Source organism: Amblyomma maculatum, chromosome 9 (genome assembly GCF_055883805.1).
Source record: "Amblyomma maculatum isolate TAMU_Amacu chromosome 9, ASM5588380v1, whole genome shotgun sequence".
NCBI lineage: Eukaryota > Metazoa > Arthropoda > Arachnida > Ixodida > Ixodidae > Amblyomma > Amblyomma maculatum.
The window spans coordinates 31,139,919-31,166,917 of record NC_139352.1 but is presented as its reverse complement, the minus strand read 5'-3'; the positions used below and the strand labels follow the sequence as shown (position 1 = coordinate 31,166,917).

The window sequence follows — 26,999 nt, the reverse complement described above, 5'->3', positions numbered from 1 at the left end:
ATCTCTCCAATCACCGCGTGCTCACTGATCTCTGCCTGAAAGCAGTTTGACCTGAAAAAAAAAAAAAGTATCCGAGCCTCCAAGTGAAACCAAAACCGCAGTGATACGCGATAGTACTGAGGCACCTAATTTTCATTTGGAGTTATCCTGCTAAATCGTTCTTATCTTTCTTTTTTTTTTTTTCAGAAAGCATCAGCGCTGGTATCGTGTTCTTTTTTTTTTTTTTTTTTTTTTTATCTCGAGGGTCGCAACACAACAGCACTCCCTTTTAGCTGCTGACCAAGGAGATTTAAACCAGCAAAACTTTATCATCCGCGTCAGGAGTTTGAATCAATTAATGGGAAAAGTTTACAATTTTCTCCTCCAAATATATAGGCAATAGCAGAACATGAATTTCCAGCTACCGAGACGTAAGCAAAGGTGCGAAAAGCCACGCAAATAAATGAACAAAGTACAACAGTTGGATCCTACTCTCCTGAGTGGCGCTTTAAGAGTAAACAGCCTCGTTCGTATTTCGGTGTGTCGTGGTATATGACTTCTGCTGCATGTAGCGATCCCGACATGCCAACTGTTGTAGAGTGCTCAGTGCTGAAGCTGCACCATATGTTTATGCATAATGTGTGTCTTTTTACGAAACATTAGCAAATAGCTTCGTTGCCAACATGCTTTGTCTCATTTGCACTACAGATTCATATGAAGTGCATTTTTACCGATCCGGGGTTAAACAACCTAAAAAAAATTGTGAAAAGACCGGTTCTTGTGGCAATGTTGGATAAGTTCTGTATGTATGTATGTATGTATGTATGTATGTATGTATGTATGTATGTATGTATGTATGTATGTATGTATGTATGTATGTATGTATGTATGTATGTATGTATGTATGTATGTATGTATGTATGTATGTATGTATGTATGTATGTATGTATGTATGTATGTATGTATGTATGTATGTGTGTGTGTGTATGTATGTGTGTATGTGTGTGTATGTTTTTATGTATGTATGTGTGTATGTATGTGTGTATGTGTGTGTATGTTTGTATGTATGTATGTATGTATGTATGTATGTATGTATGTATGTATGTATGTATGTATGTATGTATGTATGTATGTATGTATGTATGTATGTATGTATGTATGTATGTATGTATGTATGTATGTATGTATGTATGTATGTATGTATGTATGTATGTATGTATGTATGTATGTATGTATGTATGTATGTATGTATGTATGTAGAATAAATACTTTCACAATTTCTCCGTGAACCACGAGCAAGGAGCACAGAAAGAAAAAAAGAAAGTAGACGGTGTCGTAGCTGTTTCCTGAACATGCGAATGACCTACATCAGAAAGCGAGTGACTCATTCGGACTTTCGATACCGCAATCCAATAATACAATCTTGAAGCAAGAGGTTGCGAACCCCGGATGATTTTAGCCGACGGGAAAAATGAAATCAGCGCCTTTAACATTACTGAGCGTTGCGCGACACCTCATATCAACCGACGTGCAGCTTTTAAATTCATTATTTTGCTCTTCGTTCGTAACTGTATGATTACCAAGTGGGCTAACCTTCCTTTCCTGTAGCGAACGCGCTCCCAGGGCCTACACTTCTATTTGCGCTTTAACGACAAGCGGCACAGCCAAAGTGCACAAAAGCATATCGTGGGCTCCACCCAGCATTGTCATTGGTGGAGAGTAGATGCCTTTCGCGCCTTCAGCCTTTTAAAACTCTCGGAGTGCTCTTCGCATACACAAAGCCTCCCTTTAGCACAAAGCCTCCCCGAATTCACTTTTGAACATTATGTAAGCAACTTCCGGGTAGATCGTGATTTAAAAAAAAACGGCAGCATTGTTGAAATGACCTACAACTACTAAAAAGAACAGTATACAGGTTATATTCTTAAGGGGATGTATTTGATGTAACTGACGCTACGATGGGCGTAACTCAGCGCAAAGACTTTAGGAGCCGGCCTGCATTCACTCTGTCAGCGTCGTCTTCTTTCAGACCCTTCTTTGTCCACGCCTTCCCCGATCGTCGTCGTTGTCTGTGAGCACCCTACTTCGGTCACGCGTTTCCCGGTAACACTGCCCCCCTCGGCAAAAGGCAACGTCCCGGTACGTATTAGGCGTGCGGTGTGGAGGAGGAATAATACGGCTTGAAGCGGGCCACATGTACGATTTCGGAAGTGGTTGTAGCGGACGGTGACTTTGGGCGTATCGGTGTAATATCATAGGTGACATCGGTCACAGGGCGTAGTACACGATAAGGACTTGTGTAATGCGGCTGAAGTTTTTCACACAACCCCACACGACGGCACGGAAGCCAGAGCAACACTAGAGATTCGGGAGGATAGTGAACGTCACGGTGGTGAGTGTCGTAGCGGCGTTTTTTGAGATTCTTGAGAGATGGAGAGTGTGTGACGAGCAATCTGGCGAGCAGCATCGGCTCGGGCGATGGTACCGACTACGGTAGCACAGTGCTCTGGTATGGCAGCTAGCGTAGGTGATTTCTTCACGCCGGCCCCCAGATTGAAACATGGTCGCGGCGCAGTTTGGCCATTTTTATTTTATATCTTCCTGCGCAGATAGCTAACGGCATACAAACACAAAAACAATGGATTACGGTCGGACGGAGAACCTCAGTGTTAACGTACTTAAATAAAAGAAGCTGCTGCACTTCATCGCTGTTTTCGCAGTGCCAAAGGAGTCATCGAAATACCTGCATCGCGAACAGCAATCACGCCGACTCACACATGAGCAGTTTCTCATCGATTATCCTTCGTGACATGCAGTTTTCTTTTTTTTTTTATTCGAGGAGTTTGCCATCAGGCATAGCGAAGAGGGAGCGGGGAGTAGGAGGATACTAGAAGAAAGAGTGCAAACCGGTCTCCATTGAATAATCACACATGTTACCGATAAACTGATTGTTCAGCGTCCATGCAGTTCAAAGATGGAGCTTTCAACTGAGCTATATAGTTTGCGCTGTCTCTGCACAAGGCAAGTACCAAGTGTATCCATCCACAAGTACAACGCCGATGCACCTCCTTTACAAAAGCATCGCCAATGGTTGCCGACAGGGAACCTAAGAGGTTCAATTGAATTTATGTTTTTTCTCTGCCACTTTTTTCTTCATCTTGCTTCTATCTCCAGGATAATGTACGGAGCCTCTCCTCCTATTTAAGTGGTCATGTGCGCAGTGTGTACACGCAACTAAGTGATATGAACAGTGTTTACTGCTATCCAGCTGAGCTCCGACGGTGAGCCTCAGGAGCGTAGTGAAGTGGAGTCCATAAAAAGGCCCGTAGAGATCCGGCGCTCAATGAGTTTGAATGAATGCCTAAGTTGAAGACGGAAGAAAGAAGATCCGCGAGGCCGTGCTGCGAAATCAAAATGTAACTATCCTCGTGGGTTGACCTCTGCTTCTTGCTGCGGCCAGAGGTGACAAACGGGCCTGGAATGCCTCTTCGTAGCCATGAGCTGTCGCGCCACCTTTGACCTCCCCTACCTGGCGTGCGTGCTTGGCATAAAGTCTGGAATGAAGACAATAAGCGCGGCCAACCGGAACCGCGTTTAAGATGGTACATTTGTTTCTTTAAAGTCGGCGATCGTTTGCAGCTACAGCGCGCCTTTTATAGTAGCGATAAGAGCGGCCTAGCGTGATCTTTATGCGCGTCATTAGGACGTGCGAAACGGCATCCCCTGCTTGCTACTCGGAGCTCTTTCTTTGCTCTTCGTAATTAATCTGGTCTCAAGCTGGAGCGATGATAGCGAGCACGCCGCGTGGATGGTTCGTCTCTGTGGAAACAAATGGCCGCAGACATAGCGAGAAACTCTCGCGACGCATATGTTTACATGTTGAGAAAGGTGCAATGTGGTTTGTTTGTCTCTGTTGATATAAAGGGCTGCAGATATGGCGAAGGATTCTCTCTACACGCCTCGGTTTACATGGTGCCAAAGATGCAATGTACATGGTTCGTCTCTGCTAAAATGAAGAACCGCAGATAAAATTCTGGCGATGCGCATATTTACATGGTATAAAAGGTACATGGTTCGTCTGAGTTGAAATAAAGGGCCGCAGATATGGCGAACGATTCTCGCGACGCTAATGCTTACGTAATGCGAAAGGTGCACTGTGTATATTCAGTCATTGGCAAACGCTTGCGGGATATCAGTTTGCGAGAAAAAATTATTAGTGCTCCAGCAACCCCCCCCCCTTCTCGCATTCCGGCTACGTTTGTTTGTTTCTTTTCGTTTTTACGGTCCTCCTCGCGAGGATGCCTCTGGTAGGCGATACTTGGCAGGTGACATTGCCGATCACTGATTGGCCGGCAGATTCCGTGACGTCACGACGTGCACCTGTCAAGGCCGAATAGGCAGCAGCTGCCAACTTAGGTAGCATTTCTGAGATGAAAATCAAGCTCACCTTAACCATTGGATACCAATTCAGACAAGCGACACCTAGGGCGTGTAGGCACGTTCGTACGCCTTCGTCAAAACGGGGCTATGTACCTATGTCGGTTGGCACGTCGCATGATGTGTTAGATTACGACTGTACAGGGTCGTTCATTCTTAGCGTGAACACGCGAGCACGTGGCCGCTCTTTTAAAAGGCGTCATTGCCACCGACGCGGTCATGTAAAGAAGCTAAGTGGCAAGCCTTGCGATGCGCAACCTCCAAGTCCCTCAATGCAGGCTCGAATTGCCTTCTAATGAGGCCATATTGGAAACCACGGCGCTTCGAAGAGGGCGACCACCTCTCCGCGTGTTCACTCTAAGGGTGGGTGACCCTGTACGTTCATGCGCTTGTGCGACCCGAAACAGTAGTCAGAACTGCAGTATACCAGCACATCAACCTTGAATTTGGCCTATCCAGGCTTAATCGGATCTCATTTTTTTTTTTCTGCGCAGTCAAAGCAAAGAGGTCAGTAAAAAGCCTAGACGCATGAGAGCACTTGCGGGCTCAACTCGCTGGGATGGGATACAGGGTTTGCCGTCCAAAAGTGACAAAGTCCGATCTATCGAAACGAGCCCTGGTCAACTGGCTCTGGAGCTAGCGCACGAATAGATTTTTTTTTGTGTTTGTTCGAATTCGCGTCACATAAAATTTTCTCCGTGACTTGAGTGCATATATGTGCACGCCTAGATAGTACGAAAGCATGTAAGCACTTATGAGAGTAAAATGTTCGCGTTGTGCTTATCACCATGTCCGACAGAGTAAAAGAAATTTTGTCAACTTTCTCCTCCGGTGATGTGCATTTTTATAGCAGCGATCTGCAAGACTAAGTTGGTAGGAAATGCAAGCATTGGGCCAATTATGCGCACATCCGAGTACCCCGCCATTTTTTAGGTCAAATCAAGCATCCCTAATTGATTCCGGCTTTTGAAAGCCATTCTAAATATTAGTTAGAGTCTTGTTTAGCAAACCGCTCTGCCACGCGGTAACCAACAACGATGCTCAAGATAAAGTTGCAACCAAAGCACCTATCTTCCATATTGAAGGGAAGCTTGCGAAAAGAATCAGGCTCCAACGAATTTAAAAGCGCATTCGGATTTGCCCTTAGCCGCTGCTTCACCGCTGCTATCACTGCATTGCACAAAGAAGTGAAAGCTTTCTACACACAATGTCATTTGGATACCATGCGCGTATGGGATGCAACAGGCTTTAAGTATGCACGCGACGCAACTGCTTTCCAGATTGGCTCCAACGAGGACGAACTCTGCAAGCAAGACGCCCTCATGAATGCGAGAATCAAAGTACATGCTTTTTACTATTATTTCTTCATTTCTATCCGGACATTCACGTTACGTCCTATTGGTGCCCCCTCTCTGAAGATATAAGCTAACAGCATTTAATGCACGCTTTTATTGGAAGCGCCCAGAGAATGTGTATAGTGCACTGATAGCGGAGGCATCCTCTGCACCTCAAGCCAAGCCGGAAGAGGAAAAAAAGGAGATGTTTACAAGAGTGCAGCAGGGAGCTCTATCACAGCCGACCTTTGCGCTATGCATATGGCGGCACCAGGAGAAGCTCTTCGTCAATGCTTTCCAAGAACCTCCTCGCCAAAAGGCTTCGTTTCTTCCTTCGAAAAGTTAAGAACTTTTGTTTGCCAAGACGCGGCTGGCCGCGCTTCTCCCCGAAGAAACCTGGCGCGTACCTTTTTTGGTTGCTATGCGTGATAGCTTTCCTTCTTGATTGTAGTAAGAAGGGTACGTGAGTGTGTATGCTATCTGTGCAGTTGGAATATGTTTCGAGATAGGCGGCCATTGCGGGAAGAAAGCTTGGGATTCAGGGTCCGCTTTTTTTGGGCTGAAGAGGTAAAATGACGACCCGGGAAGTTTCGCCTCAGAACGAGGAAGAGATATGCGCTGGACAGTTGCACCGAGTGGCAGGGTAAGTGAATCGTTATCGACAACCGAAGGGAAAGTCAGCGGTTGTGCACACGTCAGTGGCCTCAGGTTGGTAAGTGTGTGAGTTCCCGATTGGCTGGTCATAAGAGAAATAACGTGAACAGGCGGTGAAGAAAAAAAACTGAGGCGAGGGGGGACTAGAGAGCATGGCAGAAATTACTGGACTGAGCAGCATAAGTCTGCTTAAGAGCAGATACATTTTTACAGGACTTTACAGGACTGCTTTCACTAACTTCATCGCGTCATCCATACTATCATCATCATCATCATCATCATCATCATCACCACTGTCGCTACTATCATTATTATCAACTAAATTCCCCGTCATTGTCATCGCACTACTGTCATTTTCATTTACTGCATCGTCAGTACCATCGCTACTATCATCATTATAATTATCCGTACTACACAGTCCCTGCCCTCGCTACTACTATCCTCCCGAAAAACAAGGATTACTATACGCTTCTCACGAGCCCGGCGTGGGGTAGTGGTTTGCGAGCACTGCTGGATATCGGAAGGACAGCGGAAAGTGTCAGTCCGAATATATCCTGCGAACATACCCTCGGCCGCTCCCTGCGAGTACCACCCATGCGCAAAAAAAAAAAAAAAAAAGAGAAAGAAAGAAGGCTTTCGCCTTAAAAATAAATTGTAATGGCTAGATGTTGAATAGAATGACCAGTAGTTAGACGCAAGATGTATTTGAAGCGGCACGTGATGATTTTTTCAGCTTAGACCGAAGTGTGGCGGTCAGGCCGAAACAGTCGCATAAAATAGTGCGAGTCATGGCCGCACAAACAAAATCGGTCCAATATTGGTATTGTGTTGGCAAATTTCCGAAGTCCTCCACTACGGCATCTCTTATAGCCTGAGTTGGTTTGGGACGTTAAACCCCACAAACACAAACCAAACCAATCAACTTTCCTCTGGGACGATATGAAATTTTAACGCGGTCAAATAGGCGGTACACTTCCCCTTCTTCAATGTCTCACAAGATTGACAATGGGAAGCCAGAAAAGTATTATCCTTGCCACTTTTCATATTGTTTGGGTGTTCCTGTAGCCTCTTGTTGAAACACCGACCTTCCACGACTACGTACACGACCGCTTGTGTAATAATCGCTGACAGGGTTCGCGAACTAACAAGGAGAAATTGCCCAGGAGCACGAAGGGAAGAGGCTAAAAACCTAAAACAAACAGACGATAGGCAAAGAAAAACTGAACATAAGCACAGACACTGGTCCTCTATTGGACTGAACATTGCCTATATTGGGCCAATGATTTGTACTGCCCGGAAGGTGTCGCACTAGCTGCCGTATTGAAACATGTCCGATTTCGTCCTATACTCAACTTTGTGTGTTTGGATAGTTTGCAGCCAGTCATGAAGGAAATCGCTGTATTGCACAAACACGTGCGCTCACGCATAAGAGGCGAGCCCTGCATTCGTGAGCACATGTAGGGAGGATATAGATTCTAATGGATTGTTATGCACGTATTTGAAAGCAGCAGGTCAAAAGCAATAAATGAAAACAGAAGCGCTGACACGCGGTACGAGTTCTACTGCTTAGCAACAGAGAACAAAAGTAAGAGGCTATATAGTAACCTTGCCTCAAATACAGATTTTCTACGCTGCGGAAACCAATCGTGGGCATTGTGCAGAGGTTTCGTCCCGTCCCTCCCATAGCTAGCACACGGCTAGCAGTCTGCAAGTCAGCCGCCACCGGTGGCCACCAGTGAGCCCTGGACTAGGAGTACCGGCCATCTAGCTCCTGCTAATTATTGTCTTTCAAACAAGCTTTCTCTAACTCTATCACGAACTCTCGCTCTATTATCTACTCGAGTTTGCGCTGGAATTATTAATGCTTGCTAGGGGGCTAAAGTTGGTGCACGTTTCTTTGAAAAGAAGTAGCGCCAAAACTGAGAACAGGACAGGCGCATCCTGTCCGGGACAGCCTTTCCTTGCTGGAATCAAACTCATCATAGCAGAAAAGGGGATTTAGCTAGAAAAAAAAAAGGAAAAGAAAACCCACAAAGTGTCTGCTCTGTATTTGGCAGATAGGACATAGACGGGACGCCATACTTCCGGCTTGTAATACTCTACATCCCTGCCAGATGAAGGGCGCGCCTGCGAACAGTCACACACGTGACTCTTGGCTCACGACGCTGGGGCCTAATCGATCGGTTCTCTCTGTCTCGCACCGTTCGGGTCCTTGGCACAAGCGAGAACGTCCGGCCTTGCAGCGGCCAGTCGAGACTTACGCAGTGCGGATCACGCTAATCTGACGACCACTGTTCGCTACAGCTGAACGGGGAAAGCCGTTGCACATTTCGTTTCCCTTTCTTCAGTTCTTCGCTTTCTTTCTGGCAGGACTTTAGTCGAACTTCCGTCCCGCCATGTCCTTTTCAGCCAAGTTGGTTGCGAATACACCGAGTGTACTTAAGGCGTCTGTGTGGCAGCCGATGACACTGCAACGCTTTGCATCAACTAATTTGCAATGCAGAGTGTCAGCCAGAAATGACTATAGCACTGAAGTGGTTAGATCCTTGAGCATGCATTACATTTAATTTTATAGCCGTTTTACCACTAACAGCAATCACGTTATAGAATCTGTATCTATTTGGTCTATCTATAGAATCTATAGATCTATCTATAGATCTATCTATAGATCTATCTATAGAATCTGTAATATTTGGTCCCCAGAACAAAAACAACTGCCAACACGGGACAACATCCTCAGAGGAAACAGGAGACGAGAACTCCGAAAGCACCAGCAGGAAGACGGTGTCTGCGTACCGCCATGGACGAATCGTCGCTTTTGAGGAAGAAACGATAAAATCAATCTTACTTTACTCTTCTTTTTTTGTGTGTGTGCGTGTGTAAGTGTGAAATTCGTACCGTGCGTTTCGATCTCCTTCCTTATTATTTATCTTTAATTTCTCAGGCTCTTGCTTGTTCAATAAAAGCTGGATCTCGAAGGTGGAATTGCACTTGTCTTCTGGACAGAGCAGGGCAGGCTGGCTTTCACTGAGAATTTTTGACGTTTTGTTTAGTTTGCCGTTTTCAGAGTGTCGAAAACAAAACGAGCGAACATCCAAGGTCGTTTGCCTAGACGATGTAATATGCGAAGTTTAAAGGTTTCAAGGGGGAACGTGAAACGAAGCAAATAACTCTTTATTACGCAGCCAGGATGAACCTGACTCGATGACTTACACATTAATGCATTCATAAGAAAACAGTGATTCAAATCGAATGCCACAATCTATGGTAACATTTATCCGCTCTGCGCAGTGCATTCAAACTTTTAACTTCGAACTAACGCATTAAAAGCTGCATCTTTTCAAAGTTTCACTCAGGGACTTTGAAACCTCACTGAACATGCTCCTGGCCCTAAGGGGTTGGGACTGGTAGGTCACTACCGCTTGTGTGTGTGTGTGTGGGGGGGGGAGGGGGGGGGGGGCTAGCCTGCCACCAAATTTTTATCTGTTGTAGGCCATCATTGCACCCGCTACCGTTTCGATGGTGGACAACGGTTTTTACGACGCGCGTCTTTTTCTCCCTCTTCTTTTTCTTTCTTCTCTATTTTCTGTCCGCACGAGGCAGCTGGGGTGGCTCAGCTACAGAGTCAGTAGCAGGCCCGTGCATTTTCTTTTCCTTCTTCCTTCAGTCGCAACAACATGCTTTAGACGCAAGGACATTCGCGTAGCTTAATTAAGGACGCTCAGTCCATGTGAACTGCCTCTTTACCGACAGTGTCTCAACTGCTCGCAAATTTCATACCGGAAGAGTAGAACGGACACTGGTCAAAGCGCGCATGTTGTTTTCGCTTCCAAACCAGAACAAAGCCAGTGCTCGCACAGCCCCCCATATATGTGCATGCGCCTGAGAAAAAGACGCACTGGGAGCTCGCTTCTTCGCACGGCAAGCCATATACGCTCAGAAGCTAGTTAGCCTCGTACAATGATCACGTATCTCGTTTCCCAGATGTCACGCCCAAACTGGAAGGCGAACTGGAGTCCCTGAATAATTCATCCACCATACAGTGTCTTTCACGGCGGACGGAACGTGGAGAAGACTGATGACTGCCTCTACCCTTCTGAGAGGAAGGTTTTCATCAATAACAACATAAAAAGAACAGCTCGATCGCTCTCGAATTGACGGCCGTGCGTATCCGTGGCATAGTGAGTGACGCCGTATTTATACGTTTACATTGATATCACGGTCGCGCGGCCCGATATCATCACCGTTAGTCTTCAAGTTCGAGACGTGGTGGAGGAAAAGAGAGCTCGCCAAGTAGCGCTTCGTTCACCTATTGGACCCCACGCACGCCACTGATGCGGGCCGCGCCTAATGAAAGAAGTGTTCGAAGACACGTGCATGGGTTGCGATGAGCTGACCCCTTCTTCTCCGCTTCTTCAGACAACCGTCGTCGTCATTGGCACGTTGCCGCTTAAGCAGTAGCCGCAGGAGCTTCGTTCCTCGAGCCTCCAGAGACGGCGTCCGTGTATATATACGTACTCGCTCTGGGGCATGCGTTACCGCACTCGAAGCCAACCTTCACGCCGAGTCCGCAAGGACGCATGCGTCTGCGAGGTACCGTTGTAATCAGGCTGTGCCTCCCTGTTGGATTCCCTCTCTTGCCCCCATCATTCTCCTCGTCCTCTTTCTCGTCGTCGATAGGGGAGAAGCAATGTTGCCGCCGGTTAGGCTTAAGGCGACGAGGGACGACGTCGTCGTCTCGGCGGCGCGCGCCGCAGGTCTCTCTGCCGATTCTACACTCGCGCGTAAGGGGAGCAAGGACGCGCATGCCGCGAGGCCTCACACACGCTTCGCTTCGCACTCTCCTCCTTCACGTCTTCTTAGTTGAGTGCAGCACTGAAAAAGCCAGCCAACGCGACCACGTAGCCCTGATAGGCGTACAAGGACGCCGAGGATAGAACCCGGTTATGAGCAGTTGTAAGACATTCGTCACCTTCCCCCGACCGGCGCCGGTATGTCTCGGAAGCGACGTGGCGCACCACCGGTGTATATCACAGCAAGCGTTCCGACGCGGATGCGGGGCGATTTGCAAGATGGGCTCGCGGCGTGGCGAATCGGTTGTGGAGTGCCCTCGCTCCGCTTGCAACGCTCTCGTGGGATCTCGAGCAGCACGCGTTACGCTGGACTAAAAGCTAAAAAAAAATAAAAAAGAAGAATGTGCACACGGAAGGTCTGACCGAGAAGTACGGTTAAGTTTGATTGACGCCTTCACTTTTTTTTTTTTTTTTTTTTTTTTTTTTTGCGAAATGCCTGCTTCTCGTCCCCGTCTCGCGGTGGACGTTGCGTGAAGTTGGCCTCAGCGGCACGGCGCGACCGGTTAGTTCCCCACGCCGTACGTTGAGGTGGGCGTGAAAGAACGTTTGGAGATATATGGTAAAGACGAAGGTAACAATAAAATATCGAGGCGGTAAATATCTGTTGTGGCGTGTAACGCGTCAGCTCGGAAGGAATGCGATGCATGGAAGTAAATATGAATAGACAAATGAGTAAGTGAATATGCCAGATCGCGTTCTTCTCAGTTTGAACCCATCTTACATGTGTTTTAAATTCTCTCTCTCCGTTTCTTTCCTTCCATATTTATTTTTCTTCGTTTCTTCCTTCAGCAACGTGAGCATCCTCAAAGACAGCACGTGATCGCTACGGGGAATATGCCGTCGCTTCGTGAAAACCTCTTTCCAACGAGTCTGATTCTGAAGCATACCGAAAAGGAATGACATTTGAAAACACAATGCTTGTGAAATTGGCCTGAGGCGATAATAAATCAGGGTCAGGTCCCAAAGGTTCCCCATTGCGACGTTAGATGGCTGCATGGAAGCCGTTTTGAGCTCGCAATCTTATCCCAGCAGCTGTATCCAGTCTCTTTAAATTTATACTGTGCCTCCCACTGTTGAACAATGCATCCCTCTTTGGAGACGTTGTTGATGTTTGAAGTGCTAGCCGGCCTACATCACACCGTGAACTGCCGCCGGTCACGTGTGATGGCACATACCTAACGATCCAACTGCTGCGTGGTTTTGATAGGAGTAAATTAACTAGCAAATATAAGGCGAAGCTCCCGAATATGCGATGAATTTGCAATTGGTGTTTATTTCGCCATTTACAATACCTTCATTCACATGTTCTTTTTTTTTTAACTCCATTTGTTAGTTTTATCCCGACCGCCGGAGGCTGCGTTTCAATGGAGGCGCTACGAAGAGGCATCCGTGTGCTGTGCGATGTCAGTGCACGGTAAAGATCCGCAGGTGGTCGAAATTACTCCGCAGCCTTCCTACGGCACCTCTTTCTCTCTTTCAGCTTTCGCACCAAACATCCCCACTTCCCTTACGGGGCGGGTAAGGTGTCCATAGAAACATATATTGCGCCTTTCCAATCCTGTAAACCAATTACTATTATCGCCACACATACCATACCTGCATATCATATTTTTGCAGGGCAACGTTTATCTGTCCTCCTGACCTGGCGGTACCGGTTGGCTACGTAGGAAATCAAAAATGGCATATCTAAACTTAGAAGCTTACCGCACCGATCGACCTGAGCTGAGAGGGAGGTGTTTGCTGCCGAAATGTGCCGAGTAGTAGAGATCTCTGAGTCCAGGCTGGGAACTACGACGCCTGTTGTGTCCTCTTGGTATTCCAGCTGTCTTTGCTATATCGTTTCTACAATGTGTGTGACGCACTCCGCTTACACATAGCCGCGCATCGCCTGCGGCGCTACACGGCTGCCAAAGAGGCTCGGATTACGGAATCGGCTCACAGACCTAGGAAAGTGGCATCTCCCAGCTCTCCGGTTATCGTCACCGACCGGAGGCGGTGGAAAAGGCGCGCTGCATGTAGTTCTTTCGTCGCCGTACAGCCCCTCCACTGGAATTCGATCGTTGTGTCTTTGCGGTGGGTGGCACATTTTGGCGGGAACATACCAGAGTGTGAACCACTGCCACGGCGGCACCAATAAACGATTTTCCTTGCAGTCCTCCAGCGGCACTGAGGACTTTAGCAGAGTAGTGACTAGTTTGAGCTGTTCTAACCGAACTAGATGAAGAAAACGAACTACCGAATGTGCAGTTAGCTTCAGCTTTACATTTTCGTTGGAATGGCATTATTCTTCCCTACTCGTATCAGTGAATGCACACTGAAGATAACTTGAGTTGGTTCCAATAACAACTTTTTTGTGATCCTGGTGCTGCTTGAATTCGAGATGGCACTTCCAAGCGCATTTGTTTGTCTCTGGTGAAGAGGCCAAGCATACATTTACTATACGCTTTTGGACTGAGTATTCCACTTGTAGAAGTTGATTAAGACGGCGTCCAAAGCATAGAACAAGATAATGTCCTTATCTAAGGACAGTCTTATCTAATCTTATCTTATTTCATTCCTTATCTTATAATTAACGGCACAACAACACCAACGTCCTTATCCAAGGGCAAAATAACAAGAGAATGTCTGCTTAATACACGCTATGTTTGGCAGCTTACCTGTCCGATGCAGTTGATAGTGAAGCTGATCTAATCGCTACGACCCTTGTGAGACGCTCATTCGCTACCATAAAGTTTTTATTTTATTGGGCGTTTTATTTATTACGTGTTCGCCAAGTGGCGCGGCGACGCATTGTAATAAAGGTGTAATGACTCAGTGCCTCAGCCTTATTGCACCAGCTTCAGTGTCTCAGGGGTTCACCCCTTTAAAAGGTGCAGTTCCCGATGCAATAGACCTCACCGCGCGAATTCAGCAGATTCCTTGCATCCTGCCTCACTATGTGCGTGCGCACCAAATGAGCAATATGTGCGTACTACGCATCCCACTTTGGATCATCTAAGTAAGTTCTGAAGTAGATGCCGCTCAAAGGACATTGCATAATATTGAAACAATATGCTGGCCTACGCTGCGTACCTTCTGACTCTTCAATGGTCAGCCCTCCTGTTCCAGAGAATATTCAGCCCGATATCTTCTGTTAGCCTGTTGGTCAGCATTCATTTAGTACAACCCCTTCCTTTGCGGAACGGAAACATCCCGCAAGTTGAATCGCTATATTTCCAAATAAAATGACGTATAACTGCGCAAAGGCAGTGTTCGCGTTTGTGTTTAAGCGTATACGCCTCAAAATCAGACAAATGCTAAAGGTGTCATCGATAGCGCATCGCCAATCCCTCGGTTCCCGCCTGAGAACGCGAGCGGCGACGCGTTCCGCTCTGTCGCCGACTCACGATATCTGAGCGTCGGGATTTCTGGCTTTTGTAACCACGACCGCGTTTCCGTGGGAGCGAAGAGACGAAGAAAAGAAAAAAAAAAAAAAAAAAGAAAGCCTGCCGTCTCTGGGTCACAAGGAGGCTTCAGCGAGAGTTAAAATAACGACCCCGTTGTCAGAGCAAGTTCAGGAAGAACCTTCGTAGCCGGTTTCGTTCGGAAAGCGCGTAAACGGGGGGAAAAAAGGACAAGAAGAAAAAGAGGAAGAGAGAACGCTGGATAATTCGAAGCCGCCCAAGTCGAAGCGGACCGTGTTATACTTTCGCGGATATGCACTCTGAAGCGCGTGCAGCTCGTGCATACGATATCCCGGCAACACCAGTAAAAACGGGGAGGACGACGGACTTAAGCAACCTGCCCGAACAAAAAAGCGACTGCACTGTCGCGCGCCACTGATACATTTCTTTTACCCGCTGGGCCCGTTCCCACCGAGAGCTTAGCGTTGTCGTCAGTGACCGGCAGCGGGAGCGCCGTTGCATTCTTTTCAACGCAGGGCACGACACCAGCGAGACAGCGACGAGGTCCGGTTTGTCGCCCGCTTCCCTTTTTTCATTCATTCTTTCGTTTTTCTCACTATTTTTCTTTCTTTCTTCATTCGTTCTCGCGCTACGGCGCGGCTTTTTCATTCCGACGCAGACTCGCGGGCGTAACGGAGTCCAGACACGTATGTCCCTCTCGACGAAGAATGGTACAAGGAGGACGTACCGCGCGTTCTTCGAGCCAGGCTTTGCCCAATCCTCGTGTTAGGCTAACGATGCGGGCGAGCCAGCGCTAATGTAAATAAGACACGAAACGAGCAAGGCGAAGTCGAAGAGGAGTCGAGCGTCAGTGCGGACTCCTCCACTGTCCTCAATGACCGTCGCTTCGGGATGACTCGCGGCAGCAGCTGTTTTCTGCTAGCGCTGCTGGCGGCTGATGCTCCTGCTGACCGGCTGGACAAAGAAGCAGCTCTTGAGGCGAGCCGCCATTCATTGCGGCGCGTACGGCGATTAATTTGAGAAGCGCGGAAAATGGTCCTGGTAAACCATTCCGGTAGCAGGTGCTTCTTCGTCTATGCTGACGACATGACGTTCCGTTGGGGACGTTCATCGTTCGACGCCTGCTTTCTAACCACACTTCGTTAAGTTGGTTGGTTGGTTGGTTCACAGGAAGGGAAAGGCGCAGTATCTGTCACACTTGTTCTGTGGACACCTGAACCGCACCGTAAGGGAAGGGATGAAGGTGGGAGTGAAAGTGTCTTTTCCCTAACTGCTGAGGTGTACCGTTATTGAGTGCGAGCGGCAATTGCGCAAAATACGTGGAAGCCGCAACTTGCTCTGGGAACTCGCTGCGGCCCACAGAACATTCGAATCTCTAAGAGTGTTTCTACCATGTCCTGATGCACCGCACTGTAGTGTGAAGAAGGGGACATAAGTGATCGGTGGCCTATGCGCCCTAAAGCGACACAGGCCTTAGGCGCGACAGTAATTACTATGAAACGAAGCGACACAGCAATTGAATATTAATTACTAAGGGACGGTAACGATTCGCCGCCACTCATTAAACGTTATTGTTGAAAAATGGTTTAGCACGCACTCTAGTACGTGCTTTGAAAACTCCATGATTTTTTTCTGGTTTATAGAAGCTATAGTAGAATGCAAATATAAAAAAACAGCAATTGCTAACCATGGGCCGTGGTACACGGCGTGTGTATTACTCCGCTTAACAGTGAAAAATAAAACAAAGTTTTGGAAATCTGACTGCAATTAAAGGCCAGATGGACCGAAATTCTTGAGCTGGTAGTCTGGTCAGAAATTTAGCTTTTTATTTAGGTAACCAGAAACGCGCTGACAGCAATCTACTTTTTGTTGCGAAGGGATCGTGTGCGGTGGTTACTGCTGATTTGAGATGTCTACTACTATAGTTCACTACCTGCTGCGCTATGTAAAGGGTTTTATTATCCGCTTGCAACGTACCATCGGATACAAGTACCGCCGGATCTGAAGAAGTCGGCATCGAATGAAGACAGTCACCACTAGAACGTCATGTCTTCAGCTCTGGGGATTATTCACTTTGAGCTAAGCGTTTTTAGGTTAGATCATACTGCTCCGCTTAATTCGGATGATTTCCGTGCACCCTAGCCTGGCACTAGCTCTTGAACAGGGGAACTTAAGGCGAAAGCTTCTCCAGGCTCGTGGTGAATATCTAGCGTCTGCGAGATTTGGCCGCGAGATTCCGCGAGATTGCGCGAGATGTGCTCGAGACACGTCGGAATAGGTTCTGACATTAACATAATTTCTCCGGTGAGGACGTCGCAATACTTTCTGACGACGAAGCCAAAGTAAAGAAAGTAATAAAACTATAACGACTACACAAACACGCAACATAGAGGAAGAAGAGAAGATGTAGACAGAAGAGGACGAACAGAATAAGAAAAGGCATTCACCATAAAAGTTGATGATGATGATGATCATCATCATCTTCTTAGGCGAAGCTAAGTGTGATCTTGTAATTTCCTGGTGGTGAAGCTCAGACACTTTCACGTCTCTTCAGACTTTGCCATCCCTAAGCGGGCGCAACACTTGCAATGCAAACGATATACAAAAGCGATGCCCAGAAGTGGCTGTTGATCGAGGTTAAGTAGAGACCGCGGGAAAGGTGTGCAGTCGCGCTGTCCGCACGCATGCCACCAGGTTCTTCGCGCCGGCGATAACACGCACACACAAAACACGGCACAACGAATCCCGCTCGCGCTGCCAGCGGCCCAAGCAAGCGTGCGAAGCTGCACGTGATGGTCTGGCGGTAGCGCACAATGCCCGAGGCGCGGGCAAGGAGACGACGTCCGCGGAGCTGGACGTGTCAACGCCGCTGGTCCTATAGCGGGACAAAAGGGACTGACCGGAATACTGATCAGCGGCTTCACGCTCTTCCTCATCCAAGGACGTCCGGTGCACTCTCCTCCCTCGCTTCTTCGTCGCCGTCCGCGAGATGCCTCAGTCCTGTAGCTGCCGCTCGCTCGAGATCTCGCCTTGAATTGCGAAGGCCCTGTCGCGCCATAGCTGAGGCACATTTCGTTCCGGTTGGCACGAGCGGACACCGTTTTCACCCCCGAGGCGCTCAGCGCTGCTGGCGACACTGGCGGAAGACGCCGTATGCAGTGGCTTCCATATTCATAGCGAAAAATCCTACGAGTCCACAATAACCTCATACAAATTCTCATAGTAAACTCATACTAAACTCGTGTAAATCTCATACAGATCTCATTCAACGTATGAGAAATATATCAGATTGTATGACATTGGTAGGAGTTCAGTATGAGAAATCTGTATGATGTTATTGTGTCTCATTGGGTTTTTTCACTAGAGATACCATACAGACGTGGGGCCACATACTGTACCATGAACATAGAGCCACGTGCTAAAAGGTGTAATGTATGGTAGTTATGTGTGACGGTATGATATACCACATCCACAAGGTCATATCCTTTATGGCGTATCACAGAGGATTATACCATAACGTATGGCCTATTAAGATTCTTGTATTTCGTAAACGTTCGCAGAAGCCACCATGCGGATGTGTTCGGAAGTTTCAATGGAACGACGACCCAGATGTAATGACTGACCTTCGAGGTGTCGGTGGTAATTTGCGTAAGCGCTTCGGTACACACTATTCGACAGCCTAATAAGAATTTATATCATTTTCAAGAAAATGATACATAGTTGTTGCTGCAACTTTTTCGCTTGTTTGGATGTGCCGAGTTTCCGGTAGCTTCGTGACGCAGAAATGCACAGACATTCACTGGCCCCACCGCCAAGAACTGTGGGACACTAGTCGAGGAGCAGTAACAACGGATGACTCAGCAGCGTCTGTCGGAGACCGTATACTTGGAACCGCTACGATAATCTCGATCTCCTTAATTCGCATTTCTTCGAGTACAGAGGCACTACGTATGGGCATTCCAGTGGCAGTAGAATCAACCTCTTTGATCAGGGCGGCTTTGCAAACGATGACCGATCGCGCGAACTGCTCCGATGAAGTTGCCCCCGCGTTTATTGCGCAAGATATCGCTACGACGTGCGTACTTTCTGCGGCTACGCGGTGCGATCGAGCTCTATTTAAAACCGGTAGAGAGACGTCCGGTCTCTGATTACCTCCTATCCTTCCTTCACTCCGCTCGGTAGCACTAGCTGACACGCCTCCTATAGATGCGACATTTCAGCACGTTACCGCAGCTAAGTAGCTGCGGTAATTGCGTAACAATCGAGACGACGTGCTTCTTTGCGGCGCTTGGAGGTGTGTAGAGTACAGCCCGTTTTTGATAAGGTTAAGCGGTGCGCCAGTATGCTTTCACAGGTTAAGACGAATCTTTTTAATAGTTGGGGTTGAAAGTTGAAAACGGCCGATGTAGCGGCTTTTTGACGGAGGCGAAAGCAAGGCACGTGCTGTGCGATGTCGGCGCACGTTAAAGAACGTTCTCAGGTGGTATAAATTTCCGGAGCCCTCCTCTAAGGCGTCTCTCGTAATCTGAATTACTTTGGGACGGCAAAAACCCATAAATAAAACAGCTTTTTTTTTTGTGTGTAATAAGGTGCGATCCCCAAGCGCAGTGCGATCCCCAAGCGACGCAAGCAACGATGCGTCGAAATGTGGCCAAGAAGATTAAAAAATCGTTTTAAACAGATGTCGTTGCGTTTTTCCTGTCTAAATGTTTGTACAAGCAGCCCAGACCATCTACTATATAAAGCTATTTTTCTTTTTTCACTATTCTGATGTTGCTCATGCAAAGGTAAAGAAATAAAGTGCTCGTTATAATATTAATGAGGGATGGTAACCACCAGCGAACCCAAGGAAAGCCTAGGGGAGTGTTTCTATTTTTCTTAATTTTATTTATTGGGCTAATAAATGTGCAATTAAACATATGCTGATATTTTTTTTTTACTTAAGCTAATTCATGGTGGCTTATTTACCAGGCCTTTTGTGCAGCCATAAATTGCACAGCCATAATTTTCTGTGTGCTACCCAAATCGTATTTTTTGATAATATGCTCTAAATCAAATTAAGTTCAATCCATATAACCTAATTCAATTTGAGTCGATTTGATTTTCTTTGGGTAATATTAGAAGGTACAGATGATGTCTTAAAAAAGCTGCGGGGTACTTAATGTGGTGGAAAAAGAAAAAAGAGGAAGAAAAGTGAAACATCGGACTAATTGATAAAAATATCTTGTCTTTCCTCCTTGCAACTTCATTGCAAATGGAACGTCCTAGCCTTATATCTAACCGACAATATGCAAAAGCCAGGTACAACGGATCACAACAATTAAGCGCTGTACACTCAGTCAATAGACGAGCAGGTAGAGAGAGAGAGAGATAACGATAACAGAAGATAGCAGGTAGAGTAATCAATGCAACGCATAGCAGCGCACATGTAACGGAGATCACTGAATGCAGCCACAACCAACGAACGCCCCAGCCAAGTTTCTCACTTATAATGACATGAAATGCGGTAATCAACTAGGGAACATCAAATGTTATCGCACACTTATGCCTGAACTAAGTCATTGATGCTTTGCTAGCGACGCCTTCAGCAGCCGGCACCTTGCATGCTTGTGTGCAGGCCATTTAAAGCCATTTAAAGACGACATCTGTGACGTGAGCCATGTCAGATGTCCGACTATAAGCGTCAATGTTTCTCTCACTTGTACGAGGTACTACAAGCTACGTTTATCAAAAATTTCAAAGTCGGCGCAAACATGTATAGACTCCTTTCGTGTCACACACTGGCGGGTTAAATCCACGCCACATAGCCCGGCCTAAAAGAAGGTCATTGTTTTCCAGCTTCTGTCCGCTGTTCGGAACACAAGCGCTTCCATTGGTCTCAATTATCCTGTCCTGCCTCAGCCGGGGGCAGGTTGTCTAACACGCTCACTTTGCCGCACTCTCTTCTGCCCCCCCTGCGTCTCCTTCATCTATTGTCTTGAGTGACAGCCGACTGTCTTCCCTTCACGCTGAAGGAGACAGACCTAAGGCCAGCGTAGGGTAAAATAATCGTCATGATTTATGCTTAGCTCTGCCACTGTGATCAGTCCAAATAGGCGTCCACAACGTGCCATAAGCATGTGCTGCATGACCGTAAGCGTAGCTGACGCAGAGGACACGATACGGGCACTTATGTATTGATGCACTGGACACTGTATTCTGTAAAGGCAGCGGAAAAGGCTTAAATTAGCTGAAAATGAATGGGCGAAGGAGAAATCGCATTAAATTATTTTGCACCCCACAAGACTGGGGAGAGCGATGAAAGGTGGAATATACACATCGACAACTGCGGTTTTACTATAGCTGTTTTGTGTTCGCGCCCCTTCGCAACATGCCAAATCTAGACACACATTATGAAAGCAGCGATTATCAAGAGACGTCTACAAAGGGGGCATCAAGACAGTTTTGTTTTGCCGAGTCTTTTCTTTTCTTTCTTTTTCTTTTTTTTTTTTTAGAAATCCAAATACGGTTCAACTACCGAGCTAAATATATTTTAACGCACTCCAGGAGCTCGGAGACAACGAGAAGGTAAGAAATGACGCCACCGCCGGGTTGGTTAGAATACGAATATAGCATCTGCTGAGTAGCGAACAAGGGCTGAGTGACAGCCTCAGTTCGCAAGCCGAGCCAGCGTTTCTACAAATGGACTTGTCTTCGTCTGGGCTGCGCGATCAGGGTTCAGTGCTCTTTCATACTGCGCCTCCCCCCTAGATTATCAGCTGAGTAGGATATTTGCGTGAGACGAATTCACGTACGTTGTTTAAATTTCAGCCTCCCGCAAAGAAAGCGAAGGTCTTCCTCAAATTATCTGTTCATCACACCTGACACTTTAATCGCCGACCGATGCAATCAATCCCAAGACCTCTCAATTCTTTTCAGAATTTGCAATAATCAGACAAAATCGTCAGCTGGCGCTACGGACGTCATCCCGTAAATACAGGCACGTGACACCAACAGCCCTCACTGGAAAGCGTGAATGTCACCACCCCTGCAGGTCTCACGTGTACATTTTCGTCGAATTCTCGCTGGTGAAACCGCGGCAGAGTCGGTGCTGTTTGTCGCGCGCGCTGGTGTCCTTCGATGGGGGCGCGCTTATTTCCGCCCCCACGCGCACGAGCCGTGGGCAGCAGCGACGGTAAGGGCACACCGCTCGCACTAAACCACAGGCACAGTCATTCACGGTACACCCTCCGCGGCTTCCTTAAACGGCTGCGCGGCGACGAACGGAGTCCGTGTTGTTCATCCGTGCGACGCGGAACACTTTCCACGGAAGCTGCTTTCTTCTTTTCTTCTTTCGTCCCGGTCCCAGCGAACGCGGCGGCCTGTAATCCGAACACGCCGGAAGTGCCTTCCTCCTGCATCCCATTGTTCTGGACTAGTCCGGCAGTTAGCCGGTCACAAGAACCATCGCTAAACACGCGCATCCGGAAGCAGGTTTCTGTCGCGTCACAAGCGAAGATTGAGTGCGCAGCTGTTTGTAGCGTTGGCAGCTGTTCTGCTTTGGGACATTCGCTTGAGCAAGGAGAAAAAAAAAACAATAATTACGAACCCTTCGTGTTTTCTGCTCTCACGACGTCCAAGCAGGGGTTGTGATATGACGGTCCATAGAGCTGGCTTATAATGAATTGCGATTCCCGTGCACAATTCTCGTAAATGGCTACTAAGCTGGCCGTCGGTACTTTCGCATTTACCACTACAACCACCGACATTCTTCTATGAGGTTTCTGTTACCAGCATTAACAATAGTTAACCAGTCACTGTCGGTTAGCACGTTGCCGGTCACACGTATGCATCGCGGAAAAGGTTGACGCAGTGGCGAAAGAAATTGTAGCCACCTTCTTTGTGGACGAACGTGTCGCACAGTCATCCTTGTCCCATTTAAGCCAGGCACATTTGGCCGGTTATCCGACGAAAAAAAAAAAAAAACGCCACCACACTAGCGCGGAAGCCTTTGCCACGACGCGTGCACCGCCAGCAGCTTGCGTTGTGTTCCACCATATTGATTTCATCCTTGTCCCCTTTAGAGCACTGCACTGCGCGGATTAACCACACAGCCTTCCGCGGAAGGCTGCGCCGAACCGCCGTGGCGGCCCTCCTCCGTAAAGCACGTCCCTCTGATAGCAAATAAAGATGCGGGGCTCCTTCCTCGACGACAGTGGCTCGGTTTCAGCAACTCGGATGCCGGAATTTCCCGCATGAAAGAGCGAACGAGGAGCGAAAGGCATCGCCCAACTCATATATAGTCCGCAAATCACATGTGTACCATGCAGCAACCGGAGCCGGGTTGTTCATCCTGACTTGCCTAATTCCTGCTCTCCTTACCCTGCACTTACGAAAATTTTAAGCACAAATAAATATCTAGAAACGATAGCCACGGCAGTATGCTGAAACGCGCCTCGGACAGTCTCCGTACGCTACTGTTGTGTGCTGCACAGATGCGACATCGCTACCATAGAAGCCGCGCAGTACATAAAGAGCCCCTGTCGTAGCTCTGTACGGATGGGTCCCGTTCTAGTACGCTTTTTGTTATGCTTTTTGCACTAGTTATGAAATCGTTGCTCCCATATTAGACCTAAAATGAGTGGCTTCAGGCAGAACTTATCGAGCGCGGTTCATTGCTAGTTCTCACCCCTAGTTGACGGTTAACTTCGGGAACTTTCGGGCCGCAGAAGGGGTACATTCCTTAAAACACGCTCACTGAGCGTCATGTTGTACACGACTGGAGTCTCACATCATCTCGTCCCTCACATCCTATACCAGAGAGCGCGCAACGCGCTTTCCGCGCTCAGTTATCCACATCTGGGACCCGGCTCCGTCGCCTCATCTTCCGCGCCCGGGGGGAGCAGCGCCGCGCTCCGTCGTCGAGTCGCCGTGTCGCTGCGCGCGCGAAGGAGTGCCTCGCACCCACCTGTGTGAGGAGATCCTCTCTCCGACGTCGACGGCGGCTATCCAAGGGGCCGGCGAACACACAGTGAGAGGACGCGGCCGAGCTGCCGCGGAGTCGAGCCGCTGGAATTGGGTTAGCGGAACGACGACATGGCCGCCCTCGCCCTCGACGCCCAAGCCGGTTTGCGGCGTCGTCGCCGTCGAGTGGAAGTGCGCTGCTGCCGCGGCGTCGGCGACGACGGCGACGGCGGTGGTGAAAAGGTAGCCCTCAAGGACGCCACGCCTTGACCCCGGTCCCCACAGCCGCGAGGAACCCCGGGAGCCCCCCCTCTTCATCCGACGAGGAAACGGGGCTCGCTCGCGAGACGCAGGATTTTGCCGGAAAAAGTTCCGCTCCTCCTGGAGAACCCCTTCCCTCTGTTAGTTCGCTCTTTCCTTTTATATTTCCTTTCATTTGGTTCTTTCTTGTTGTCATCATCGTCGACTTAGCCTCATTTCCGAGTCAGTTCTTAGAATCCGGTGGAAAGTTGAAGAGTATGGGAATGCGCGGTCCCGTGGCCGTACGCGCATGCTTGAAATTTGTGTCACTCCGCTTACATCCCTTTCGCAGGAATCGCTCGCGCGCCATCTTAGGGCACAGTAGACGTAGAGTATGGCGCCGACCTTTGACCCTTTCGACCCGTACACCGTACGTGAGGTGAGCCGCACAGCCTCAGTATAGCTAACGAGGAATCGGCTAAATCAACGGCTCCGAATAAGTGCTGTCAATGACCGGCCTTCGCCTTTTCTTTTTCTTTCTCTGCATGGCGCCGCATAGATAGACTTGGCGTCCTGCTCAAGATTCCACCGTGGGGACTGTCAGAAAAGCGTCCATAACCGTAGTGCAAGGTAACCTGGTTGTCGTTGCGTCTTGCTATCGTATTCCTGCAATGTTGTTTGGTGTCAAAAAAAAAAAAGAAAAAACGAAATGATTGTGCATTGTTCTAGCTTCATGTCCAAGATTTGGCAAGTGCAGTAATAATATCTGTGGCCGCTTTCAGACGCTTCATAACAACATAATCTTCGTCAATTTTTGAGCTTATGCCGTGAAAGGTACAGGCTCAGTGCGTCAACTTCCAAACCAGCATCATACACCAGCGTGCTTAGCTTTTGAGCCAGCAGTAACGCTGCGATTGTCGAAACATTCGCCTCACGTTTCTATCTTCTCTACCGATGTATCAGGGCCATGGCTACACGCAACCATTCATCAAAAAAAAAAAAAAAGAAAGAAAGCAGAGCCATAATGCAAGCACGTTATTTTATCATCATCGTACACCGAACGAGCCCAGGTGCAAGCAGAAAGTTGTACTCAGGATTTTTATCATGTTTTGGCAGCGTGCACTTACAGCCCTCGACTACGGCAAATCATCACCCACTCTTACTCTAAACGCCCATTGTTTGGACCCGAAAGAAAGGAAACGTGTGCGCTGTGGCTCAACTGCATAGCTCCCAGGCCTTACAGGGCAGCTGGATATGGTGAGGGAAGGGCAATCATTCGAGCGCATCCAAGTTGTGCTGTTTCTGAACAAAAGGCTGCTGAACTCTTTCATCGAAATGATCAGAATGAAAAAATTATTGGGACGCTCACGTCACCTTAAGAGAAGTGGAACGCGGCAATACTAAAGGCAACCTTGCTGTTTTTTGTCATGGCAGCTAGACGTGCGCGTTGTCGTTTCCGTTATTGCCTTTCTTTATTTTTACTTGTAATAGGCTGTGGACTCGACCGGACGCATCGAGTCATTTTTCTACTACTTCACACAGAGAGACAGGGCTGATTCTCGCCGTTTCACAACTCGATCCGTGGAGCTGGCTAGCCACATCTGCACAAAACCAAGCGCAGCTTCGAACTGCCGCCGAGTTCGCTGCTGCTCTCGGCCATGTCACGTGACCAGTGCTCCTCACAACTGCTATTTTAAAACGCAGCGCCAGTTTCGACTCTCGACCATGCCACCTGCCACTGTCTCTGCCAGCTCAAGTGGTTATGTCACGTGGTCTCGTGACATCACATACCCCTCTTGCCAATTAGCGCTCGGCTTTCCACGTCACCTTGCAACGATCTCTCGACCAATCAGTGAATTTCCTGGCATCGATGAACATCTCGGTTTTCCTGCATATGTTAATCTAAGATGTCCCAGTATATAACGAAAAAGGACAAGAAACAATGTTTCCTGTTGCATAAAGGGTAAAAACGTTTCACAAAAGCGGTACTTTGCTACTTCAATTCAGAGCGACTTGCATGACCAACTGCGACCCATCGACGGCCAAGTCGACGCAATGTGCGCCATTTAATGTTATTTTACACTATCGCCGTCAGCTGGCACATACGAAACTAATGCAGAAGGCCTTATGGACAATAAAAACGCCCCTTTTCTTTCTGACACATTCGGGAAAACATTGAACACCAGTATTTTTCCGCATGACTGGAAAGTAGGAAACATCGTTCCCGTATACAACCTCCCCCTCTTCAAGCAATAGCTACCGTCCTATTTCTCTGACTAGAGTCAGCTCTAAATTAATCGAGCATGAAATCTACTCACACGTAATGAAATTTTTGCTGAACAGACTGTTGACTTTTTTCACTCTAATCAACAAGTACTCTCGAGGAACCTGTCTTACTCTACTTAAAATGAAGTATTCACTAATGCAATCGCTAATATAATCAGGAAAACCTTAGATTGCAATCAAGCAAAAGATAAGGCAGGTTTTGGGAAAAGGTACTGTACTATTCATCATATCCATACCATAAACCAGGTGATAGAACAATGCTCGAAATATAACCAGCCCATTCATTGATTAAGAAAAAGCATTCTACTCAATAGAAACCTTGGCGATCAGGCAGTCATTGCAAAATGAGGGTATAAACGAGCTGTACTTGAAAGTGCTGGAAGATATATAAGGTGGCTGCGCAGCAACCATAGTTCTGCATAAAGAAATTCACAAAATTCCTATAAAGAAAGGTGTTATGCAAGGAGACGTGATCTCAGTACAATTCACAGCTTGCTTAGAGGAAGTATTCAAAGACTTGGAATGGCAGAAGCTAGGGATAAGGGTAGATGAAAAATACCTCAGTAATCTGAAATTTGCTGATGACATTGACTTGCTAAGTAACTTTGGGGATAAACTGCAAAGAATGATTGATGACCTAGACAGGAAAAGTATAGAAAGGTAGGCTTGGAAATCAATATACAGAAGACTAAGGTAATAATTAACAGCCTCAGGAAGGAACAGCAGTTCACGTTAGGTGGCGAGGCATAGGAAGCAGTAGGCGAATATGTCTATTTAGGACAGGTAGTAACCATGGATCAGGACCATCAAAGGGAAATAACAATGAGAATAAGATTGGGATGAAACGCATTTGCATTTGGCAAGCACTC

The 26,999-nt window shown here is 47.6% G+C and overlaps 1 protein-coding gene across 1 annotated transcript in view; it reads right to left on the bottom strand.

Annotated features, from left to right (window-relative positions):
* LOC146178756 (immunomodulatory peroxidase-like) overlaps window positions 1-23,705 on the bottom strand; it is a 110,616-nt gene extending 86,911 nt beyond the window's left edge. The window contains exon 1 of the mRNA XM_084578526.1: window positions 23,609-23,705. The gene's annotated coding sequence lies outside the window, so the exon portion shown is untranslated. The remainder of the gene's footprint in view (window positions 1-23,608) is intronic.
* Window positions 23,706-26,999: the final 3,294 nt, after the last annotated feature.